General features: G+C 43.6%; 1 protein-coding gene across 1 annotated transcript in view; it reads right to left on the reverse strand.

Moving 5' to 3' along the window:
- The window catches only part of LOC124719000 (neuropeptide F), a 619,663-nt gene extending 594,762 nt beyond the window's left edge, over positions 1–24,901 (reverse strand). Inside the window, exon 1 of the mRNA XM_047244670.1 lies at positions 24,804–24,901. The gene's annotated coding sequence lies outside the window, so the exon portion shown is untranslated. The remainder of the gene's footprint in view (positions 1–24,803) is intronic.
- Positions 24,902–25,112: the final 211 nt, after the last annotated feature.

Below are 25,112 nucleotides of genomic sequence, written 5' to 3' on the forward strand. Positions count from 1 at the left end.
CAGGCCGTGCATTACGAACACCTTCTCGATAGTGTTGAAAGATGCAACCGCCATCCTCGAATTGCTCTTCAACAGTGGGAAGCATAAGACTGAAACTTGAGTACACGGTCAGAGATTTGGACAGTTTCCGGAGAACAGTCAGTTACGAAATTACGCTGTCCAGTCACGTTAATGTGACCAGGAGATCAAAAGCCTGGATAACCACCCGCTGGAGCGCGGACCGGTGCAAGATGTGCTGGAACAGGGTCAGAGAGGTTCTGGAAGTTAGCGACAACAGGGATGTAGAACCACGCCGACTGCAGCGCTAGGTTTCTCGGTTGAGGATGCACGGCACGAACAGCCCGATCGAGGTGGTCGCACGTATTCTCGACTAGGTTAAATCTGGGAAGTTCGGAGCCCAGGGAGTTATTGTAAACTCATCCTGATGCTCTTCGAACAACGCACGTACTCTGTATAACACGTTCCACCGTCCTGCTGACAGATGCCATTGTTGTTGTTGTTGTGGTCTTCAGTCCAGAGACTCGCTTGATGCAGCTCTCCGTGCTTCTCTATCATGTGCAAGCTTCTTCATCTCCCAGTACCTTCTGCAACCTACATCCTTCTGAATCTGTTTAGCGTATTCATCTCTTGGTCTCCCTCTACGGTTTTTACGCTCCACCCTTCCCTCCAATACTAAATTGGTGATCCCTTGATGCCTCAGAACGTCTCCTACCAAGCGATTCCTTCTTTTAGTCAAGTTGCGCCACAAATTTCTCTTCTCCCCAATTTTATTCAGTACCTCCTCATTAGTTACGTCATCTACCCATTGAATCTTGAGCATTCTTCTGTAGCACCACATTTCGTAAGCTTCTATTCTCTTCTTGTCTAAACTATTTATCGTCCATGTTTCACTTCCATACATGGCTACACTCCATACAAATACTTTCAGTAACGACTTCCTGATACTTAAATCTATACTCGATGTTAACAAATTCCTCTTACTCAGAAACGCTTTCCTTGCCATTGCCAGTCTACATTTTATATCCTCTCTACTTCGACCATCATCAGTTATTTTGCCACACAAATAGCAAAACTTTAAGCGTCTCATTTCTCCACGCCCTTACATATCAAAGAAAAAAAAACTAATTTTACAGTCTTACATAATGTTTGGATAGTCATTCGTAACTCATTCCAATTATGTTACCAAAAACGCTCGAGTACGACAAAAAAATTAACAAAACACGTTACGTTGCGTCTAGCAGTGCATGCACTGGCAACCCACTGTAGCTTGTTAGGATAACTCGTGAGCAGTTCGCTGGAAGCTTCACATCCAGCCAACGTTCGCAGTACAGCGACTGGAGAGGAGTATTTCTGTTCGCCATCAATACTGTAAGTCCGACTCCCTCTGTCGATTCCTCTTGTAAATGCAAAGGCAGAATCACTACGCAAGCTTCCGTGGCCGCAGGGGCGGCGGAGTAACTGTTTGTCTACACAACAGTCGTGCTGTTGTGTTACTGAAACAGAAACAACGTACACTAATTATGACCGATAGGACTCTGTTTTGACTTTGAGAGGCCATTGCGTACAGCTCCTGATATTCAGCTGTCGTATCCTGCCTGTAGTTTATCAATCCCATTTCGAAACGTCGCTCCTCGTACAAGCATCCTTTTCAAAAAGGGCCACGTTTGGATATACACCGTTAGTGCACAGGCCTGCAGAGTTTTACTGTAAGTTAAATGAACACAACAGGTACACAAAACAGAGATTTTAGTCATCAATAATATATTCTCGTACACTATTTACCATAGTCTTCGGACACTCGGGTAACTTTTCGATACCAGGACTGTCGAAATCGCTTGCTTTTGGTACGAAGAACTCTTCGAGTCACGTTCGGAGCGCATTTTCATCGGAAAAGAAAAGTTCTTTCAAGGTTGTTCGATAGATCGCGGCCGGCCGCGGTGGCCGAGCGTTTCTAGGCGCTTCAGTCCGGAACCGCGCGACTGCTATGGTCGCAGGTTCGAATCCTGCCTCGGGAATGGATGTGTGTGATGTCCTTAGGTTAGTTAGGTCTAAGTAGTTCTAAGTTCTAGGGGACTGATGGCCTCAGATGTTAAGTCGCATAGTGCTTAGAGCCATTTGAACCATTTTACAATGGGAAGAGTTGCCCCAAAATACAATACCACACGACATAAGCGATTGAAAGTAAGCAAAGTAGACTAATTTTCGTGTCGAACGATCACATACTTCAGATACCGTTCGAATGGTGGCAGCGTTAAGTCTTTGAACAAGACCCTGAACGTGGGCTTTCCACGACAATTTACTGTCTATCTGAACACCTAGAAATTTGAACTGTTCAGTTTCACTAATGATACGCCCATTCTGTGAAATTAAAACGTCGGGTTTTGTTGGATTGCGTGTTAGAAACTGTAAAAACTGAGTCTTACTGTGATTTAGACTTAGTTCATTTTCTATAAGCCGTGATCTATGGAAAAAGTGGCATGGGAAGACCGAGTAAGGGATGGAGAAGTATTGAGAAAAGCTGGAGAAGAAAGAAACATGGTGAAAGTTATCAGAAAGTGTAACGGAACTGGAGTTTTCATTGTTTGAGGAGGGACTGTCTATTGAAGGAAATAGAAGGAATGGTGGAGGGAAAAAGGGGAAGAGGAAAAAGAAGATATCAAATGCTGGACAATATCAAAGGAGGCAAATATTCAGAAATGAAAAGACCGGCTATGGACAGACAAAAGTGGAAGAGGCTTAACCCATGGCAAGACCTGCCGCAAGGCAGAATACCATACCACTACTACTATGAACTTATGTCATGCACTGCACTATTTGAAACTGAGCCAGTGTTCCACACAACATTCTTTACTGCCAAGCTAGTGTCATCAGCAAACAGAAATGTTTTAGAATTACCCATAATTCCAGAAGGCATATCACTCATATAAATGAGGAACTGGAGTGGCCCAAAGACTGAACTCTGGGGCATCCCCCATTTTTCCGTGCTCCTCTCAAGACTCCACATCACAGCCATTCTCAACACTGTGAATAATGACCTATACAGGGTGATTCAAAAAGAATACCACAACTTTAGGAATTTAAAACTCTGCAACGACAAAAGGCAGAGCTAAGCACAATCTGTCGGCGAATTAAGGGAGCTATAGAGTTTCATTTAGTTGTACATTTGTTCGCTTGAGGCGCTGTTGACTAGGCGTCAGCGTCAGTTGATGCTAAGATGGCGACCGCTCAACAGAAAGCTTTTTGTGTTATTGAGTACGGCAGAAGTAAATCGACGACAGTTGTTCAGTGTGCATTTCGAACGAAGTATGGTGTTAAACCTTCTGATAGGTGATGTATTAAACGTTGGTATAAACAGTTTACAGAGAATGGGTGTTTGTGCAAAGGGAAAAGTTCTGGACGGCCGAGAACGAGTGATGAAAATGTAGCACGCATCCAGCAAGCATTTGTTCGCAGCCCAGGAAAATCGACTCGCAGAGCTAGCAGAGAGCTGCAAATTCCACAATCAACTGTATGGAGAGTCCTACGAAAAAGGTTAGTTACGAAACCTTATCGTCTGAAATTGGTTCAAGCACTGTCTGCAGCTGATAAGATTAAAAGAATCGATTTCTATGATTTTATCCTTACTCAAATGGAAACAGATGAATCTCTCGTTTCAAAGATTGTGTTTAGTGATGAAGCAACTTTCCACACTAACGGGAAAGTCAACCGTCACAATGTCTGTATATGGGGCATTGAGAATCCGCGGGAAACAACTCAGTATGAACGTGACTCGCCTAAGGTGAACGTTTTCTGTGCCATTTCAGCCAATAAAGTTTTTGGTCCCTTTTTCTTCGAAGGTGCTACTGTAACTGGACTACAGTATCTGGAGATGTTAGAGAATTGGCTGTTCCCTCAGCTCGAACAAGAAGCACAACAATTCATATTTCAGCAGGATGGAGCGCCACCACATTGGCACTTATCTGTCCGTAACTACCTGAACGTCAACTACCCGAGGCGATGGATCGGCCGCCAGGCAGCCCGTGACAGAGCACTTCATCACTGGCCTCCAAGAAGCCCTGATCTTACCCCCTGCGATTTTTTCTTATGGGGGTATGTTAAGGATATGGTGTTTCGGCCACCTCTCCCAGCCACCATTGATGATTTGAAACGAGAAATAACAGCAGCTATCCAAACTGTTACGCCTGATATGCTACAGAGAGTGTGGAACGAGTTGGAGTATCGGGTTGATATTGCTCGTGTGTCTGGAGGGGGCCATATTGAACATCTCTGAACTTGTTTTTGAGTGAAAAAAAAAACCTTTTTAAATACTCTTTGTAATTATGTATAACAGAAGGTTATATTATGTTTCTTTCATTAAATACACATTTTTAAAGTTGTGGTACTCTTTTTGAATCACCCTGTATATTTGGTTGTGGTGCTTGTATGGCCGGTGCTTCGTAAACCGATGTAACCTAAATGCTTGGTATTTCAAGACACACCGTTTCGAAGATTTGTACCATACACAGGAAAATTGGGAAAACGTCATCAACCGAGCCACAGCGCGGACGATTACGTGTGTTTAGTGATCGTGATAGACTGTCATTGGTGATGATTGTGACGAAAAATAAGGGAACGCCAGCTGAAAAAGTCACTGCAGAACTGAATGCCCCATTGGCGAACAGTGTCAGCACAAAAACAACACAATGGAAGCTCCTGAAACAGGGAATTGAATGGCGAGATGGAATTCCAAAACTACTGATTAGTAATGCTCACGACAGATGGCGAAACCGTAAAATCTTGGACTTTGGACCAATGGAACGAAAGCAGTTGGTCAGGTGAGACTTGTTTCACACTTTTTCCAACTTCTGACCGTGTCCCAAGAGTGAGGTATGGAGGGAGTTGGGTGACAGTTTGAGCAGCCGTATTGCGTGAGCCTCATAGTTGCTGTGCAAGATGGCGTTACTGTCAAGGATTATGTGACCATTTTGACTGGTCAAGTCCAAGTGGTGATGCTGTGTTCCATGACCACAGGGGTCCTATCTTCAGGTAAACCTTCCGGGATGTAAGGTCGTGGTCCATGAAACTCTTCAGCTCCTAACGTTTCGTCCAGAGCTGCGCTGGACATCTTCAGAGGGGTGTTTCTCCTCCGGAGCTGAAGAGTTTCATGGACCACGACCTTACATCCCGGAAGGTTTACCTGAAGATATGTCATCCGGTCGTGAAAGCTTTCATACTATCACAGGGGCCCTGTTCAAACAGCTGACATCGTCCAGGACTGGCTCTGTGAGCACGAGGATGAGTTGTCGCAACTCCCCTGGCAGTTAGCAGATCTCAATATTATTGAGACTTTGCGGCCTACTTTCGACGGAAAGATGTGTGATCCCTATCCACCACCATCGGCTCCTGAACTTGCTACTATATTGCTGGAAGAAAGGCACATGATCCCAGGAGAACCACACGCGCCATGTATTTATCCACTGAGAGACGATTCGAGGATGTTTTCGAAGGCAACGGTTTTCGTGCATCGTAATAGGCAAAGTAGTGTGATCTTGGTAGCCTCTTGCTCTCTCTGGGTGGTCAATTTCTCAACAGTTGCACGTTTATCCACCCGTAAACATGTCTGCAGCCGTCCTTCACCCCTGTCATTTATGGCTCGTGGTGCATCACAGTTGGCCTTAGATCAGCATCTACATCTACTTCTACGTCTTCATCGACACTCAGCAAATCACACTGAAGAGCCTGGCAGAGGGTTCATCGAACCACCTTCGAAATAATTCTCTACTATTCCACTCTCGAACAGCGCGTGGAAAAAAAGAACACCTGTATCTTTCCGGGCGAACTCTGATTTCCCTTATTTTATTATGATGATCGTTTCTCCCTATGTAGGTCGGTGTCAACAAATTATTTGCGCATTCAGAGGAGAACGTTGGTGTTTTGAAATTTCGCGAGAAGATACCGCCGCACCGAGAAACCCCTTTGTTTTAATGATTTGGACCACGACTCTTGTATCACGTCTGTGACACACTCTCCCCTATTTCTCGATAATAGAAAACGTGCTGCCCTTCTTCGAGCTTTCTCGATGTACTCTGTCTTTCCTTCTGGTAAGGATCCCACACCGCGCAGCAGTATTCTAAAAGAGGACGGAGAAGCGTAACGTACGTAGTCTCCTTACTAAACCTGATGCATCTTCTAAGTGTTCTGCCAAAAAAATGCAGTCTTTGTTTCGCCTTCGCCACAACATTTTCTATGTGTTCCCTCCAATTTAAGTTGTTCGTAATTGTAATTGCTAGGTATTTAGCCGCGCTGTGAAGCCGCTCGGAGTAGCCGCGCGGTCTGCGCGTCTTGTCACGGACCGCGAGACTCCCCCGTCGGAGTTTCGAATCCTCACTCTGGCATGGGTGTGTGTGTGTGTGTGTGTGTGTGTGTGTGTGTGTGTGTGTGTGTGTGTGTGTGTGTCGTCCTTAGCGTAAAGTTAGTTTTAGATTAAATAGTGTGTAGGCTTATGCACGGATGACCTCAGAAGTTTGGTCCCATGAGACCTTACCACAAATTTCCAAACCATCCTAGGTATTTAGCTGAATTTACACCTTTAGATTTGACTCATTTCTCGTGTAACCGAAGTTTAAAGGATTCCTTGTAGCACTAATGTGTTTGACCTGACACTTTTCACTATTTATGGTCAATGGCCAATGTTCGCACGATGCAGACACCTTGCAGACATTTATTTAAAGAACTCGGGATATTCAGAGTACCTTCGCAATACATATATTCACTTACGAAATTTGTCATTAATAACCCATCCTAATTCAAAAATAACAGCGAAGCGCATAGCTACAACACAAGAAGAAAGGATGATATCCACTATTCTGGATTAAATCTCACTTTGGCACAGAAAGGGGTGAATTATGCTGCCACAAAAATCTTTGGTCATTTGCCAGATAGCATTAAAAGTGTGACAGATAGCCAACCAACATTTAAAAGCAAATTAAAATAATTTCTGAATGACAACTCCTACTCAATAGATGAGTTCTTAGATATGAAGTAGTAACTGCAAAAAAATTAATTAATTATTTTGTACAAAGAAAACTTATGTTAAAGTGACACGTTCCACATCATTACGAAATGTCGTATTCATGATCTATGGAACAAGGAGTAATGTATGTACATATATGTTTTCTAAATCGCTTTGCAATTAATTTTGATCTTCTGATGTCTTTACCAGACGATAAACACCAGCAGAATCTGCAGAAACAACGTAAGACGGCTGCTCAGATTGTCTCCCAAATCGTTTAAATAGATAAGGAACAGTAAAGGGCCTATAACACTACCTTAGGGAACGCCAGAAATCACTTCTATTTTATTCGATGACTTTCCTTCAGTCACTATGAACTGCGACCTCTCTGACAGGAAATCATAGATCCAGTCACATAAGTGAGACTGTATTCAATAAGTACGGAATTTCAGTACAAGCCGATTGTGCAGTACAGCCTTCCGGGAACCTAGAAACACGGAATCAATTGGAAATCCCTTGTCGAAAGCACTCAACACTTCGTGTGAGTAAACAGCTATTTGTGTTTCACAAGAAAGATGTTTTCGAAATCCGTGTTGACTGTGTGTCGATAGACCCTTTCCTTAGAGATACACTCCTGGAAATTGAAATAAGAACACCGTGAATTCATTGTCCCAGGAAGGGGAAACTTTATTGACACATTCCTGGGGTCAGATACATCACATGATCACACTGACAGAACCACAGGCACATAGACACAGGCAACAGAGCATGCACAATGTCGGCACTAGTACAGTGTATATCCACCTTTCGCAGCAATGCAGGCTGCTATTCTCCTATGGAGACGATCGTAGAGATGCTGGATGTAGTCCTGTGGAACGGCTTGCCATGCCATTTCCACCTGGCGCCTCAGTTGGACCAGCGTTCGTACTGGACGTGCAGACCGCTTGAGACGACGCTTCATCCAGTCCCAAACATGCTCAATGGGGGACAGATCCGGAGATCTTGCTAGCCAGGGTAGTTGACTTACACCTTCTAGAGCACGTTGGGTGGCACGGGATACATGCGGACGTGCATTGTCCTGTTGGAACAGCAAGTTCCCTTGCCGGTCTAGGAATGGTAGAACGATGGGATCGATGACGGTTTGGATGTACCGTGCACTATTCAGTGTCCCCTCGACGATCACCAGTGGTGTACGGCCAGTGTAGGAGATCGCTCCCCACACCATGATGCCGGGTGTTGGCCCTGTGTGCCTCAGTCGTATGCAGTCCTGATTGTGGCGCTCACCTGCACGGCGCCAAACGCGCATACGACCATCATTGGCACCAAGGCAGAAGCGACTCTCATCGCTGAAGACGACACGTCTCCATTCGTCCCTCCATTCACGCCTGTCGCGACACCACTGGAGGCGGGCTGCACGATGTTGGGGCGTGAGCGGAAGACGGCCTAACGGTGTGCGGGACCGTAGCCCAGCTTCATGGAGACGGTTGCGAATGGTCCTCGCCGATACCCCAGGAGCAACAGTGTCCCTAATTTGCTGGGAAGTGACGGTGCGGTCCCCTACGGCACTGCGTAGGATCCTACGGTCTTGGCGTGCATCCGTGCGTCGCTGCGGACCGGTCCCAGGTCGACGGGCACGTGCACCTTCCGCCGACCACTGGCGACAGCATCGATGTACTGTGGAGACCTCACGCCCCACGTGTTGAGCAATTCGGCGGTACGTCCACCCGGCCTCCCGCATGCCCACTATACGCCCTCGCTCAAAGTCCGTCAACTGCACATACGGTTCACGTCCACGCTGTCGCGGCATGCTACCAGTGTTAAAGACTGCGATGGAGCTGCGTATGCCACAGCAAACTGGCTGACACTGACGGCGGCGGTGCACAAATGCTGCGCAGCTAGCGCCATTCGACGGCCAACACCGCGGTTCCTGGTGTGTCCGCTGTGCCGTGCGTGTGATCATTGCTTGTACAGCCCTCTCGCAGTGTCCGGAGCAAGTATGGTGGGTCTGAAACACCGGTGTCAATGTGTTCTTTTTTCCATTTCCAGGATTGTAGTTCATGATGTTCGAATACAATATGTGTTCCAGAATCCTGCTGCTTATCGATGTTAATGGTATGGGCCTGTAATTTAGTGGATTACTCCTGTTGCCATTCTTGAATATTGGTGTGACTCGCATAACTTCCCAGGTCCCAGTCTTTGGGTACGAATTTTTCGTCGAGCTAGCAGTTGTATATGATACCATTTTGCCATACCATGGCAGCACGCGAACACTTTAAACACTTAGCCAGTTCACAAATCGCTCCGTTTCCACATTACGACAGTGACTGCATTGTTTTACCACGTCTCCCCGACACGCTTTATACACCCTCCAGTGCTAATGCTGCCACATGCGGTCTGTGAGTGGTTACTGCACGTTGACATCGAACATAGCCAGTCGTGTCGTCAACGTGACTGGAACGTGTATACGAAACTTAATTTGATCCGAATCACACGCCGCAGTTCTGACGTATGGCGTATCTGACGGAGCTGACGTATTTGAAATGACGTCATCAGCCCCAAGAATAAAAAAGAAACAGTAGAGGTGTGACTTATTCGCACGCTATCGACAGGTGTAGAAACCTCACGCTCCGACAGCTAAAGGCGATGTACGAGGGCAGTTCAATAGGTAATGCAACACATTTTTTTTCTCGGCCAATTTTGGTTGAAAAAAACCGGAAATTTCTTGTGGAATATTTTCAAACATTCCCGCTTCGTCTCGTATAGTTTCATTGACTTCCGACAGGTGGCAGCGCTGTGCGGAGCTGTTAAAATGGCGTCTGTAACGGATGTGCGTTGCAAACAACGGGCAGTGATCGAGTTTCTTTTGGCGGAAAACCAGGGCATCTCAGATATTCATAGGCGCTTGCAGAATGTCTACGGTGATCAGGCAGTGGACAAAAGCACGGTGAGTCGTTGGGCAAAGCGTGTGTCATCATCGCCGCAAGGTCAAGCAAGACTGTCTGATCTCCCGCGTGCGGGCCGGCCGTGCACAGCTGTGACTCCTGCAATGGCGGAGCGTGCGAACACACTCGTTCGAGATGATCGACGGATCACCATCAAACAACTTAGTGCTCAACTTGACATCTCTGTTGGTAGTGCTGTCACAATTGTTCACCAGTTGGGATATTCAAAGGTTTGTTCCCGCTGGGTCCGTCGTTGTCTAACCGAACACCATAAAGAGCAAAGGAGAACCATCTGTGCGGAATTGCTTGCTCGTCATGTGGCTGATGGTGACAATTTCTTGTCAAAGATTGTTACAGGCGATGAAACATGGGTTCATCACTTCGGACCTGAAACAAAACGGCAATCAATGGAGTGGCGCCACACCCACTCCCCTACCAAGAAAAAGTTTGAAGCCATACCCTCAGCCGGTAAAGTCATGGTTACAGTCTTCTGGGACGCTGAAGGGGTTATTCTGTTCGATGTCCTTCCCCATGGTCAAACGATCAACTCTGAAGTGTATTGTGCTACTCTTCAGAAATTGAAGAAACGACTTCAGCGTGTTCGTAGGCACAAAAATCTGAACGAACTTCTCCTTCTTCATGACAACGCAAGATCTCACACAAGCCTTCGCACCCGAGAGGAGCTCACAAAACTTCAGTGGACTGTTCTTCCTCATGCACCCTACAGCCCCGATCTCGCACCGTCGGATTTCCATCTGTGGGAGGCACTACGCGGATGATGAAGAAGTTATTGATGCAGTACGACGTTGGCTCCGACATCGACCAGTGGAATGGTACCGTGCAGGCATACAGGCCCTTATTTCAAGGTGGCGTAAGGCCGTAGCATTGAATGGAGATTACGTTGAAAAATAGTGTTGTGTAGCTAAAACATTGGGGAATAACCTGGTGTATTTCAATGCTGAATAAAACAACCCCTGTTTCAGAAAAAAAATGTGTTGCATTACTTATTGAACAGCCCTCGTATTCCTTTTTCTCAGTGTGAAGGTGGCGGAACTGATGTAGCGCGACAGCCTGTGGCATCTCGCCGGTCTACTCCGTAGGAATCAGCATGAGTTTCGAAAAAGACGAGCGTGTGAAACCCAGCTCGCGCTATTCGTCCACGAGACTCAGAGGGCCATATACACGGGTCCCCAGGTGGATGCCGTGTTTCTTGACTTCCGCAAGGCGTTCGATACAGTTCCCCACAGTCGTTTAATGAACAAAGTAAGAGCGTATGGACTATCAGACCAATTGTGTGATTGGATTGAAGAGTTCCTAGATAACAGAATGCAGCATGTGATTCGCAATGGACAGAACCGTAGTAAGAGTGATTTCATATATAAATGACCTTGTGGATAACATCGAAAGTTCACTGAGGCTTTTTGCGGATGATGCTGTAGTATATCGAGAGGTTGTAACAATGGTAAATTGTACTGAAATGCAGGAGGATCTGCAGCGAATTGACGCATGGTGCATGGTGGTGGCGTACACCACAGCATCATCATTATCAATCAGCAGTAAGTTACTGCCCACCCCGTCCGCCTAATCATTTACGCATACCATGTAATCAAAAGTATCTGGACACCCACAAAACATACGTTTTTCATATTAGGTGCATTGTGCTGCCACCTACTGCCAGGTACTCCATATCAGCCACCTCAGTAGTCATTAGACATAGTGAGAGATCAGAATGGGGCTCTCCGCGGAACTCACGGACTTCGAATGTGGTCACGTGATTGGATGTCACTTGTCATAAGTCTGAAGGCGAGACTTCCACATTCCTAAACATCCCTAGGTCCACTGTTTCCGATGTGATAGTGAAGTGGAAACGTGAAAGTGTACGTACAGCACAAAAGCGTACAGATCGACCTCGTCGACTGACAGAGACCGCTGACAGTTGAAGAGGGTCGTAATGTGTAAGAGGCAGACGACTGTCCAGACCATCACACAGTGATTCCAAACTGCATCAGGATCCACTGCAAGTACTATCACAGTTAGGCGGGAGGTGAGATAACTTGGATTTAGCGGTTGAGCGGCTGCTCATAAGCCACACATCACGGCGGTAAATGCCAAACGACGCGTTGTTTGGTGTAAGGAGCGTAATAATTCGACCACTGAACAGTGTAAAAACGTTGTGTCGAGTGACGAATCACGGTACACAATGTGGCGCTCCAATGGCAGGATGTGAGTATGGCGAATGCCCGGTGAACGTCATCTTTCAGCGTGTGTACTGCCAACAGTAAAATTCGGAGACGGTGGTGTTATGGTGTGGTCGTGTTTTTATGGATGGGGCTTGCAGCACTAGTTGTATTGCGTGGCACTATCACAGCACACGTCTAGATTGATCTTTTAAGCACCTTCTTGCTTCCCACTGTTGAAGTGCAATTCGGGGAAGGCGATTGTATCTTTCAAGACGATCGAGCACCTGTTCATAATGCACGGCCTGTGGCGGAGTGGTTACACGACAATATCATCCCTGTAATGGACTGGCCTGCACAGAATCCTGACCTGTAGAACACTTTCGGGATGTTTTGGAACGCCGACTTAGTGCCAGGCATCACCGACCGACATCGATACCTCTCCTCAGTGCAGCACTCCGTGAAGAATGGGCTGCCATTCACCAAGAAACCTTCCAGCACCTGATTAAACGTATGCCTACGAGAGTGGAAGCTGTCATCAGGGCAAAGGGTGCGCCAACACCATACTGATTTCCACTATTACCAAAGGAGGGCGCCACGAACTTGTAAGTCATTTTCAGTCAGGTGTCCGGATACTTTTGATCACATAATGTATATAAAATAATAGCGGTCCTATCACACAGTTCCTTGCGGTTTTCCTGACGATATCCTTGTCTCTGATGAACACTCCCCTTCTACGACAAGGCACTGTGTTGTATTACCTATGAAGGCTTCGAGCCACTCACGCGCCTGGGAAGCTATTCGACACGCTCCGACCTTCGCTAACAGTTGGCAGTGGGCCACCCTGTCATCCACCTTCTGAAAACCTAGGAACACGGAATCTGTCTGTTGCCATTCATCCGTGGTTCGCAGGATATCATGTGAGAAAAGGGGCAAGCTGGAGTGTGAAATGAGCAATTCTGTCTAAAGCAGAGCTGATTTATGGACAGAAATATTTCTGACGTCAAACAATTCGCAGCTGGCGAATACATTTCGAAATTCGTTAGATTCGAACTTAGAATTCTGCAGCGAACCGTTGTTAAGAACGTCAAGCATAGCGCGATACAAGTGAGTAAGTGGGAAACGATGGATAATCGTCTTCAGCACCCAATCTCTGCAAACCATTGTGAAGCGCCTGGAGGGTATTTCCCCCTGTACAGTTGTAAGTAGGCTGTTCAGGTTTTTATGTTGGTAACGCCACGTAGCGCTCTGTATGAAAATCACTGACTGCGCTGTTTGCAGTCTGTGGCTGGTTGGACTCATTGTTGGATTATTCGCTATTGTAGTGTTGGGCAGTTGGATGTGAACAGCCCGTAGCTTTGGGCAGTTGGAGGTGAGTCGCCAGCAGTGGTGGATGTGGAGAGAGTGATGGCAGAGTTTTGAGAGGTTACTATGAGCGGACGATCTGGACGTGTGTCCGTCAGAAAAAGGAAATTTGTCAAAATGGATATATATATATATATATATATATATATATATATATATATATATATATATATATAACGTTTTATCATTATTAAGGTAAATATATTGTTTGTTAGTGCCTTCAGTAGTTAGAATCTTTTATTTAGCTGACAGTATTGGCGCTTACTGTATTGCAGTAGTTCGAGTAACGAAGATTTTGGTGAGGCAAGTGATTCATGAAAGGTATAGGTTATTGTTAGGCAGGGCTATTCTTTTGTAGGGAGTATTAAAAGTCAGATTGATTTGCGCTAAAATATTGTGTGTCGATTTAGAAATGATCAGAATAACTAAAGAGAAAACTGTCTGAGTACGTTCAATTTTACTCACAATCAGCTGTTTCAGTATCCAATAACGTAGAAGTTCACCAGCACAGTCCTTCTTTACATTCAAAGGGGAAGTTTCACAGTTTATTAGCGTCTTTTTTTCCCGATCCATTCGCGTATGGAGGAATCACTGCTCGAATGTCTCCATGTATGCTATAACTCATCTAATATTTTCTGTACGACGATGTAGTGTATTTATAGATCACTCAGTTGAATTCGTAAGTTTTGTTCGCAGCTCTTCGTGTCTTAAGTTTAGGTTTTCCAGCATAACCACGACCTTCTCACATGAATCGAACGAATCTGTCTCCATATAATTGCATAGGCTTACCCGGCCACAGTCAGAGAGTCAGTTGGCATAAAAATTTTCTCGGTATCGTACCCCGTCTTAATGTAAGAAAAAAAGACTACACTGGGGACACCAAAGTTTCGGCCACGGCTACAGTGGCCTTCCTCTGAGTCTGCAGACGTGGAACGATACACAGGAACCTGTATGTGGTCCTGTCTCCTTTGATGCTGCTCTTTTCTGTATTATTTAGTAGCCCCTGTTAGGCCTATTTTGGAAGAATTTTGCAAATTTGTGGTAAGTTCCTGTGGGACCAAACTGCTGAGGTCATCGGTCCCAAGACTTACTCACTACTTAATCTAACTTGAACTAACTTGCGCTAAGCACAAGACACACGCACCCATGCTCGAGGGAGGAATCGAACCTCCGCCCTAGCCGGCGCGGCTACGCCACGCAGCCTATTTTGTACAGGTCCTGCACATATTAGTAGCCTTACGAGATGTGTCACAGTAGTGAATGTAAACAATTTTCTCAATTTCCTTTCTACACTGACTTAATTTCCCTAGGATTCAGCCAATGAACCAATATCGGCCACCTGCTTTTTCTGTGACTTGTCTATGTGATCTTTCCATTTCTTATACGTGCAGGTACATCCACGTCTGTACCTCACGAGCCACCTTACGTTGTGTGGCGGAGGGCACTTGGTGCACCAGTGTCACCACTTTTTCTTGTTCCACTGGCGTATGGTTTGTGGGAAGATAAGTCTCTGTGCGGCCCTGAATCTCTCTGATTTTATCTTCGTGGTCTTTTCACGAGATGTAAGTAGGAGTAAGCAAGATATTGGTTCCAGAATGAGATTTTCACTCTGCAGCGGAGTGTGCGCTGATATGAAACTTCCTGGCAGATTAAAACTGTGTGCCCGACCGAGACTCGAACTCGGGACCTTTGCCTTTCGCGGGCAAGTGCTCTACCATCTGAGCTACCGAAGCACGACTCACGCCCGGTACTCAGGCTGTGGCTAAGCCATGTCTCCGCAATATCCTTTCTTTCAGGAGTGCTAGTTCTGCAAGGTTCGCAGGAGAGCTTCTGTAAAGTTTGGAAGGTAGGAGACGAGGTACTGGCAGAAGTAAAGCTGTGAGTACCGGGCGTGAGTCGTGCTTCGGTAGCTCAGATGGTAGAGCACTTGCCCGCGAAAGGCAAAGGTCCCGAGTTCGAGTCTCGGTCGGGCACACAGTTTTAATCTGCCAGGAAGTTTCAAGATATTGGTTGACTGTTCTAGGAACCAACACACTTGGAAATTTATCAGTGGACCATACTGTGATGCAGAAAGCCTCACCTGCAGCGTCTGCCACAGGAAATGGCTTATCATATCCTTGATGGTTACAAGCTTACTAAATGGAACCTCTAACGAAATGTGCTGCTCTTCTTTGGATCTTCTCTATGTCCTATCTGGTACGGATCCCAGACTGACGAACAGTATTCACGTACTGATCGAACAAGTGTTTTCTAAGCCACTTTCTTTGTTGCTGCACTGCACTCCTTGAGGATTCTTCCAATGAATCTCAGTCTGGCACCTGCCTTTCCTGTGACTAGTTTTATGCAGTCGTACCATTACAAATCGCTCCGTATGTGTACTAGTAGACATTTTATGTAAGTAACAGCTTCCAGCTTCCAGAAATTGTTCTGCAATCCTGTAACCGAGCACTGATAGGTATTTATGCCTATTTACATGTAATAATTTCCATTTGTTTATGACGAGAGTCAATTGCCACTCCTTGCAACAAGTGTCTACAATGAGATTTTCACTCTGCAGCGGAGTGTGCGCTAATATGAAACTTACTGGCAGATTAAAACTGTGTGCCGGACCGAGACTCGAACTCGGGACCTTTGCCTTTCGCGGGCAAGTGCTCTACCAACTGAACTACCCAAGCACCTCACAGCCTTACTTCTGCCAGTACCTCGACTCCTACCTTCCAAACTTTACAGAAGCTCTCCTGCGAACCTTGCAGAACTAGCACTCCTGAAAGAAAGGGTATTGCGGAGACATGGCTTAGCCACAGCCTGGGGGATGTTTCCAGAATAAGATTTTCACTCTGCAGTTTCATATCAGAGCACACTCCGCTGTAGAGTGGTGGATGACGGTTTTGGACACGAGTTGCCACGTAGAGTTTATTTTTCTCCTGTAACCTCGTAAAATCTATAATGTTTGTCGGTATACATGTGAAAAATAAAATCCAGATCTAAACAAATGTCCAATACCGTCATCCACCAGCTCAACAGAGCATCACATTCAAAGGAGCCAAGCCCTATATATGCTACAGCCAGCCCTGTCTTCTCCATTGGTGATCGTTTCAATCAGTCGCGGTTACTGAGTAACAAACAACATTGCGAGACGTTCCGCCTATGGTCCGTCAGCATACAAAGTCACGTTTTCTGCCGGAGGTTTGGCCTAGTTACAGGTGATGGTGCCTATAACTTCGACACTCTGTAGCATTTCTGGATACAGGTCCCTACACTCAGTTAATTTCTCGAGATGCCCTCTAGAAGCCTCAGAGTCTGTTGTAACATTTGAGGGATACCCAGTGTATTGTGAAAAGTAATGAACCTCTAACTTTCCGTCGTGGCACACCCAGAGTTTCTTTTATGTCTGAAGACAACTTCTTTTTATGAATTGACTTAATTTCTTTCTAATTAGCTAGTATAGCTACACTTCAACGCAGAACATTTTTCATGAGGTGTCGCTGACGCTGCGTTCCCTTGTCCTTCTCATAAGTAGGATTACAGACATGACTTTTTGGCCTATCAGAGTGAAAAAATGTCGCCATTAATTGAAGCTCTGTTTGGAACAGTGCACTCAGTATGAAACCTATAGCAATTCTGCCACTTCTTTTTCGTTACAGAATCTTAACACATTTTCAAAATCAGGCTGATATTTTCGACACCAGTCATCTCAGGGTTTTATATAGTGGTCAAAAGGCTGTATTGTACGACTGTATTCGTGCGTAAATGAACTCTTTAAGCGTACAACTCAAGATTTCTGCCCTCTTTTGTTGATATAGTTTGTGGTAACTGATTGTATTTCTTTGATGCGCTTAGCTATTACCTTTTGTGTTTTGAAAATTTCTTGCCGACAGCTGTCGTGTCTGTAACTTCTAAGAACACGGAAAGAAACGCAATTTTCCCTCCGCATGAAATATTCCTGCATTCTGTGAACGGAAATCATATTATAAATATTCTAACGTAATTGCGAGTTGAATCAGTTCTCATTATATGAAACCAGAGGGCGACACAGGATCTGTAGCGAAAGCGAAATATCAAGGACGATATTTAAAAAATGAGAATTTTGTTATGGCAGTATAAAAGAGAGAAAACTTCGTCAGACCAGAGGGTAGAGTATAAATTGTAGTGGAAATCTACCATGAAATGTCCATATTGAAAATGACCTGTTGAGAGTTTGAGGTTTGGTGAAAGAAAAAAAAAAGGAAAATTAAGCTACAACGTCCCCGTTTCGAAATTTGAATGAAGATATGTGAGACTACTTCAAAAAAGGAAGGAAGCCAGTCAAAATTAGTCGCTAGGCACAACAGTTGAAATGGAATCCAACACGATGAGACTCTATTTGCTCTGTAAAAAAATAGAAAATAAAGTTTCATAAATTAGAACTTAGGCATGGACTGACGAAAAATTTTGCAAGTACTTTATTAAAAGCAAATCTCATAGTCTACAGGTTCTATTATATAACAAACAGAAGCTACGAAATAAGAAAAACAAAATTACTCTTTGCAGTTGTTAGCATCCCACTTAGTAAATGAATCGACTCCATTTACTTCCGGTACGATGGACGTAGAAGAATTATGGGCAAATTTTGAACACATTGTAAATCACGCATTGGAGAAGTATGTGCCGAAAAAGTGGGTTACGGACGGAAAAGACCCGCCGTGGTTTAACAGCGCAATGCGGAGAATGCTCAGGAAGCAAAGAGAGTTGCACTCGCGGTACAAGAAAGATCGGGAGAATGAGGACAGGCAAAAGTTTATAGGCATTCGAGGTGCTGTAAAAACAGCGATGCGCGAAGCATTCAACCACTACCACCGTCATATCTTAGCAAAAGATCTTGCTGAAAACCCAAGGAAATTCTGGTCTTTCGTAAAATCGGTAAGCGGGTCGAAGGCTTCCATCCACTCACTCACTGATCAGTCTGGCCTGGCAACGGAAGGCAGCAAAACGAAAGCTGAAATTTTAAATTTAGCATTTGAGAAATCTTTCACGCTGGAGGATCGTACAAACATACCGCCGTTTGAGTCTCGTACAGATTCCCATATGGAGGACATAGAGATAGACATCCCTGGGGTTGTGAAGCAGCTGAATGGGTTGAAAATAAATAAATCGCCAGGTCCTGATGGGATTCCAATTCGGTTTTACAGAGAGTACTCTATTGCATTGGCTCCCTACTTAGTTTGCATTTATTGCGAATCTCTTGCCCAACGTAAAGTCCCGAGCGACTGGAAAAAAGCGCAGGTGACGCCTGTATATAAGTAGGGTAGAAGAACAGATCCTCAAAATTACAGACCAATATCCTTTACGTCAGTTCGAATATAATGAATTTCCTTGAGACAGAGAAGTTGCTGTCCATGCATCAGCACGGCTTTAGAAAGCATCGCTCCTGCGAAACGCAACTCACCCTTTTTCACATGATATCTTGCGAACCATGGAGGAAGGGTATGAGACGGATGCCATATTCCTTGACTTCCGGAAAGCGTTTGACTCGGTGCCCCACTGCAGACTCCTAACTAAGGTACGAGCATATGGGATTGGTTCCCAAATATGTGAGTGGATCGAAGACTTCTTAAGTAATAGAACCCAGTACGTTGTCCTCGATGGTGAGTGTTCATCGGAGGTGAGGGTATCATCTGGAGTGCCTCAGGGAAGTGTGGTAGGTCCGCTGTTCTTTTCTATCTACATAAATGATCTTTTGGATAGGGTGGATAGCAATGTGCGGCTGTTTGCTGATGATGCTGTGGTGTACGGGAAGGTGTTGTCGTTGAGTGACTGAAGGAGGATAGAAGATGACTTGGACAGGATTTGTGACTGGTGTAGAGAATGGCAGCTAGCTCTAAATATAGATAAACGTAAATTAACGCAGATGAATAGGAAAAACAATCCCGTAATGTTTGAATACTCCATTAGTAGTGTATCGCTTGACACAGTCACGTCGATTAAATATTTGGGCGTAACATTGCACAGCGATATGAAGTGGGACAAGCATGTAATGGCAGTTGTGGGGAAGGTGGATAGTCGTCTTCGGTTCATTGGTAGAAGTTTGGGAAGATGTGGTTCATCTGTAAAGGAGACCGCTTATAAAACACTAAATACGACCTATTCTTGACTACTGCTCGAGCGTTTGGGATCCCTATCAGGTCGGATTGAGGGAAGACATAGAAGCAATTGAGAGCTGGGCTGCTAGATTTGTTACTGGTAGGTTTAATCATCATGCGAGTGTTACGGATATGCTTCGGGAACTCGGCTGGGAGTCTCTGGAGGAAATGAGGCGTTCTTTTCATGAATCGCAACTGAGGAAATTTAGAGAACCAGCATTCGAGGCTGACTGCAATACAGTTTTACTGCCGCCAACTTATATTTTGCGGGAAGACCACAAAGATAAGATAACAGAGATTAGGGCTCGTACAGAGGCTTATGGGCAGTCATTTTTCCCTCGTTCTGTTTGGGGTGGAACAGGGAGAGAAAATGCTAGTTGTGGTACGAGGTACCCTCCGTCACGCACCGTATGGTGGATTGCGGAGTATGTATGTAGATGTAGATGTAAATGAAATATTGATACATATTACGCTTTGGGTAATTTCTTTCTAGTTGTAAATTTAGAATGCATGATTTTAGATTTATTCATTGTATTCATGAAACGAAGTTAAGTTAGCGTGGAAGAAATTGTACCTTGCCAAAAAATGTTACTTAGTACCTTGGCATCAGACTAGCGTTAAACGATCATACATATTTTGACCGGACTGTGCTTCAGGAAATATAAAAGAAAATGGGCTTTGTAAAAGCAAGGACAAGCATGGATGTGGGAAATAGTACTTCATCAACTTTCAACTTTGAAATCATAATTTGGGAAATATTACTTGTAGAAAATGTGAGGCATTTTGGGAATTATCGTTTATGTCGTTAGGCAGTGGCAATTTAGCAACCAAACTATACCATAGAAACTCTGACTGCAGATAAATATGATAATGGAATCCTTCTATGCATTTAGTTCAAACTGATCTAGTACAACACAGTCGTCACTCACTGCTAGGTTTAAAATTTCGGAAGCATCTATTTCTTCACACAGTTAGCTGTATAATCATAGGTATATGTTATAAAAACCAAACTACCCAAAAACTTTTGATAGTTTTTGCTTTATGAAATATTGGCAGTATTTCGTACTCCAGACGTTTCTTTGTTGTTAAGCTACGATTTATCGATCAACAAAACTGAACAATAGAAACGAAAAACGTAAGACCGCCTTCACTAAATGACAGAGAAAAACTGAAAACAGTTTCTTTTATTTCAATTATTTATTGAAACCTCATTTTTCAATTAATCAGCAAACATTTGAAGGCAATTTACGTAAAACTATTTGCCTGTCAATAGTATTTCAGAAATTACACTCAATCTTACTTACAAGTGCAAAGAACTTTTTGCAGTAGCGCTTAACGTAGAATGTGAGTTATGACTTTCGATTTTTCTAATGCATGTCCAGCATTTCATAAACAACAACTGAAGATGACTGACAATTAATTGAATTCAGTTCTGCTAATTAACAGTAGAAATCTTATTAGAAAACTTTTTTATGCTAATCAATAACTTTTATGAATGTAATTGTTTCTGCATATTAGCCTTTAACTCTAGGATGGAAGCTTATGTGGTCCATCATTCTGTTTAAAAATTGGTGAAATGTTATCTGCGTTTCAGTCTGCTGTAAAATCACACTTATGAGTTACACAAATTATAAAATTTTTAAAAATAGACAAATATTTTGTGATCCAAAAATCTTAAATTTACATCATAGGCAAACTAATGACGACATTTTAAAATAGTTCTTCAGGGAGGAACTACAAAATGAATTGTTAACCTACACAATACTGCAATCTGCATGCGTGCTGAAATGAATTTAAAGCCGAAATCAGTTCTGTGTGTTCCAATTATATTTCCTGTAAATCTGCACAAAATTCACTTTTGAGACGAACATTACTACAACTACACAATATCACTGTTCAGAACGTTCCATTGGCAACTGATTCCAAAAAAAGTGTTTTGATAGGCGAAGGGAGTGGAAAGTTAACTTGGGAAACTGGAGAGACGACAAAACCAATAGATAGGTACACTGGTGGGGCATATATGTATCAGAAAGTGAGCCTGGTGAGGTATGTGGATCAGAATGATAAAACTGAAGAGCATCTCATTTACACAAAATGGACTTAGTTACAAACTTGAGGAATCCCTTAGATTTATCTGTCATAGCCGTAACACGAATTCTTACTGGAATGTTTCAATCATGTCTTTACCTGTCTGGATGATAGACATTTTGAACTCAGCATTGGTGAAATTTTCTAGGTTCGTATCGGAATTGTTCTAGAATCAGTAATGGTGGAAACTCTTGTTAATGGTAATCAATTTGCTACTCCAACAGCGATATGCCTGTAGGTAATAATATACGGCGGCCCTGAGAATACTACAGTCGCGACAATAATAATGCGACAGGACGTCAGAAACGTTCTGAATCATAAAAAAACGAAGGGAAATCATACAAACAGCCTCTTATCATCCAGAAAGTTCAATTAACTACCATTTACCTCTAGAGACTTGTGAGTGTTCAGTATTTCCCGTCGACTTTACGTAGTACATCTTTTGTTACGTCTAGTGAAGCGCAACTTCATATTGAAATAATGAAATTTAATCTGTCATTCGATAACGAAAATGGAAAATATACTAACAGGCAGATCAATATCTGGAATATGATTACAAAGGATTTGTCGTATAAGCACGACGATGTTAATTAACAATTCTTCTGGCCCCTAGCATTGTAGGCAACCCTGTGCTACACAGCAGTATACTCGCCTCGCCTATCACCAGCGTAAAGTGAGTTCTCCCACTTCGCACGTCAACACATGATGATAACGGAATCGAAAGTGCGTCTCGAAGTAGAAATTAAATAATGTGTTAAACTTGGAAGATAGTCCATATGAGTAGATAACGTTGTTGTTCAAGTAAAATTTTTGATGTAATCATCTTCAGAGTTATGACTTTTATTGTCCAGTTTTCCGAAAGAGCCACATAGTTTTGCACGGATTACAAGAAATCACTTTCACATCGATTACTGGGAACAATGCGACAGTTGCAGAATTACAGTGCTCTTTTCTTGGAAAAATTTCAATTATTACAGGTATTCACAATACATCTGTAACGCACGTTGTAGCCCCTTCAAAGTGAAAGTGTATGAGGATCCTTCAAGCTGAACAGAATGAAGTAACCATAGGATCCCCAATATTTTCAAGATATATCTAGTTGAATTTGGCAAATGATAATAAGCAAAATCCGACTTTTTATCCACAGGTATGATGACGCAGATATTGCTGTTTATTGAAGGGCGATCTGTTTTAGTTGTTAAAACCCATTCAAAAGCTAAGATTACATATCAAATTCCTTATTTAAGACAACCGCTTTCAACAGTCATTACATTGAAAGCAGTGACTGTTGAAACTGGGGGTCTTAAATAAAGAAATTTTTGTGCGATCTTGGCTTTTGAATGGTCTTTAAGAATGTTATAGCTTTTAATAGCACTATATAATGCATGAAAATTGGAGCAGAAAGATATAACTCTTGTCTGTGTTAACAGTAAATACTTCTCTAACAGATAATATACTTCGTTAAAGATCAGACCAAAAATGTGTCACCACAGCGTACTTCATATGCTGGTAGGGTGTGTTTACAATAAAGTGGAAATAAAATAACTCTGTGGCCGTAGATTTCAGCCTTCTATTTTGTTCGTTAGTATAACTTCTGTGAAAAATTACGCTGTGAAAGGCGCCGTGTGCTAAATTACATTACCTATACTCTCTATGGGCAGCACACAGTTTCGTAGATAGAAAAATATATGATTTCTTTTGTACCACGAACTCTTTCGAGTATTTATAGTGTTCGAAATTGTGGCCCATTTGAGTAATACCGTTTGGTAAAAACATTGTTTTAATATCTCCAATCAACTATCAAATCTGTGAAGCTTTATATGGTTACACAACTTTCATGATTCCTTATTTTAACAAACGATTTGGTACAGTTTCAAGATCATCTCCAAGTTACCTGTGCGGAATGAAACTACCATACCAAAAGCTGAAAGCAAATCTGTTGTTATAAAATACTGCATTAAAGCAATGTTCTGATTATACTTACAAGTAATTAACTAGATAACATACTAAGTTTCATTTAATGCATGTATGATGCTCAGATAATTACATTTTATGAAAGTATAAACATGAATTTGTATCGATTGAGTGTCGAATAACGCGGAAAAACGCACTTTAGCCTTCGGTTGTTTTTATTTGAACCTTAATATATGCTGGTTTCGGTAGACCATCTTCACAGGATACAAGGCGAAAACGTATTAGGTGATTTACATTCATCATTTCCTTTCCTGGTTGATAAAAAATCCAAAATGTCATAACAGGTATAAGAAAAGAGCACAATATGTTCCACAAAAGCTTACTGGAGGTGTATCATCAGTTAGCTGTTGGAACATGTCGTGTTCTTTTCTTATACCTCTCATGACATTTTGGATTTTGTATCAGCCAAGAAAGGAAATGATTAATATATTCATCCAATCTGTTTACGCCTTGAATGCTGTGAGGATGGTCCTCGACCAAGACTGGTAGATACTAAGGTTCAAATAAAAGCAGCTCATGTTTAAAATTCGTTTTTTTTTTCATTTACTTAATGGCTGTTGAATGCTACCTAGCCATAACATGTTGCAAAATAGTTTTTATAATGGTGGTTTCATTTGGTACAGATTACCTGTGGGCAGTGTTAAAACTGACTGACTAGGATGTCAAAAACAAAAAAAGGAAATACATTGCTGCAGTGTGAGTATATGACGAAGTTTCTTCGATACCTGCAAACTGTCTAATACCACCTTCAAGAAATGTTACAATTTTGAAATATTAGAGGGTGATGTGGGGCAGGGAGGAGCTATTTTGCATATCGTGGCTGAATAATTTTTAAAAAATCTCCTGAGAAATAATTTTTTAATGATGTGACGAAATTTGTTTTTTCTCAGTTACAAGAATTTTGAGGCGAAATATTGAAGTTTTAGAAGCTGTAATTAATCAGTGCAGGCGTTAGGAAGAGATTAAGATCTCCCAGGAAATCATATTTTTATAGACCTGTTCATTTTTCGACAGTTACAACAATTTTGAGGAAAATTATTGAAATTTTAAAAGCAATAATGAATCGGTGCAGGTGTTAGGAGGAAAGACGTGTCCCGCCAGAGAGGGTTGTCGGGCTTGACAGCGAGAGAGCGGAGCGGGTTCCTACCTTTGCGATCTGACGGGCGACTGACGGGCAGTAGCGGAAGTAGCAGAGGGTCGGTCGGGCTGCGGAGTCGCTGCTGTGGCTGTGGCGGGCGAGCGGCGTCTGTCCGCAGGCGGCGTCGCGGCGCCGCTTATATAGCCGGCGCCGGGCCGCCCCCCCACCACCGCGGCCGGCCTCCCCACCTTCTTACCCCCACCACGCCCGCCCACCACTCCGCTATAGCGCCGGCCCAGCTGGACCGGGCAACAAGTCGCCGGCGACGTGCGCCGCGGGTAATCTGCTGGCAGGGGCAGCGGCCCATTGCGTTCTGAC

The sequence above is a fragment of the Schistocerca piceifrons genome, chromosome 10 (assembly GCF_021461385.2).
Source record: "Schistocerca piceifrons isolate TAMUIC-IGC-003096 chromosome 10, iqSchPice1.1, whole genome shotgun sequence".
Classification (NCBI taxonomy): Eukaryota; Metazoa; Arthropoda; class Insecta; order Orthoptera; family Acrididae; genus Schistocerca; species Schistocerca piceifrons.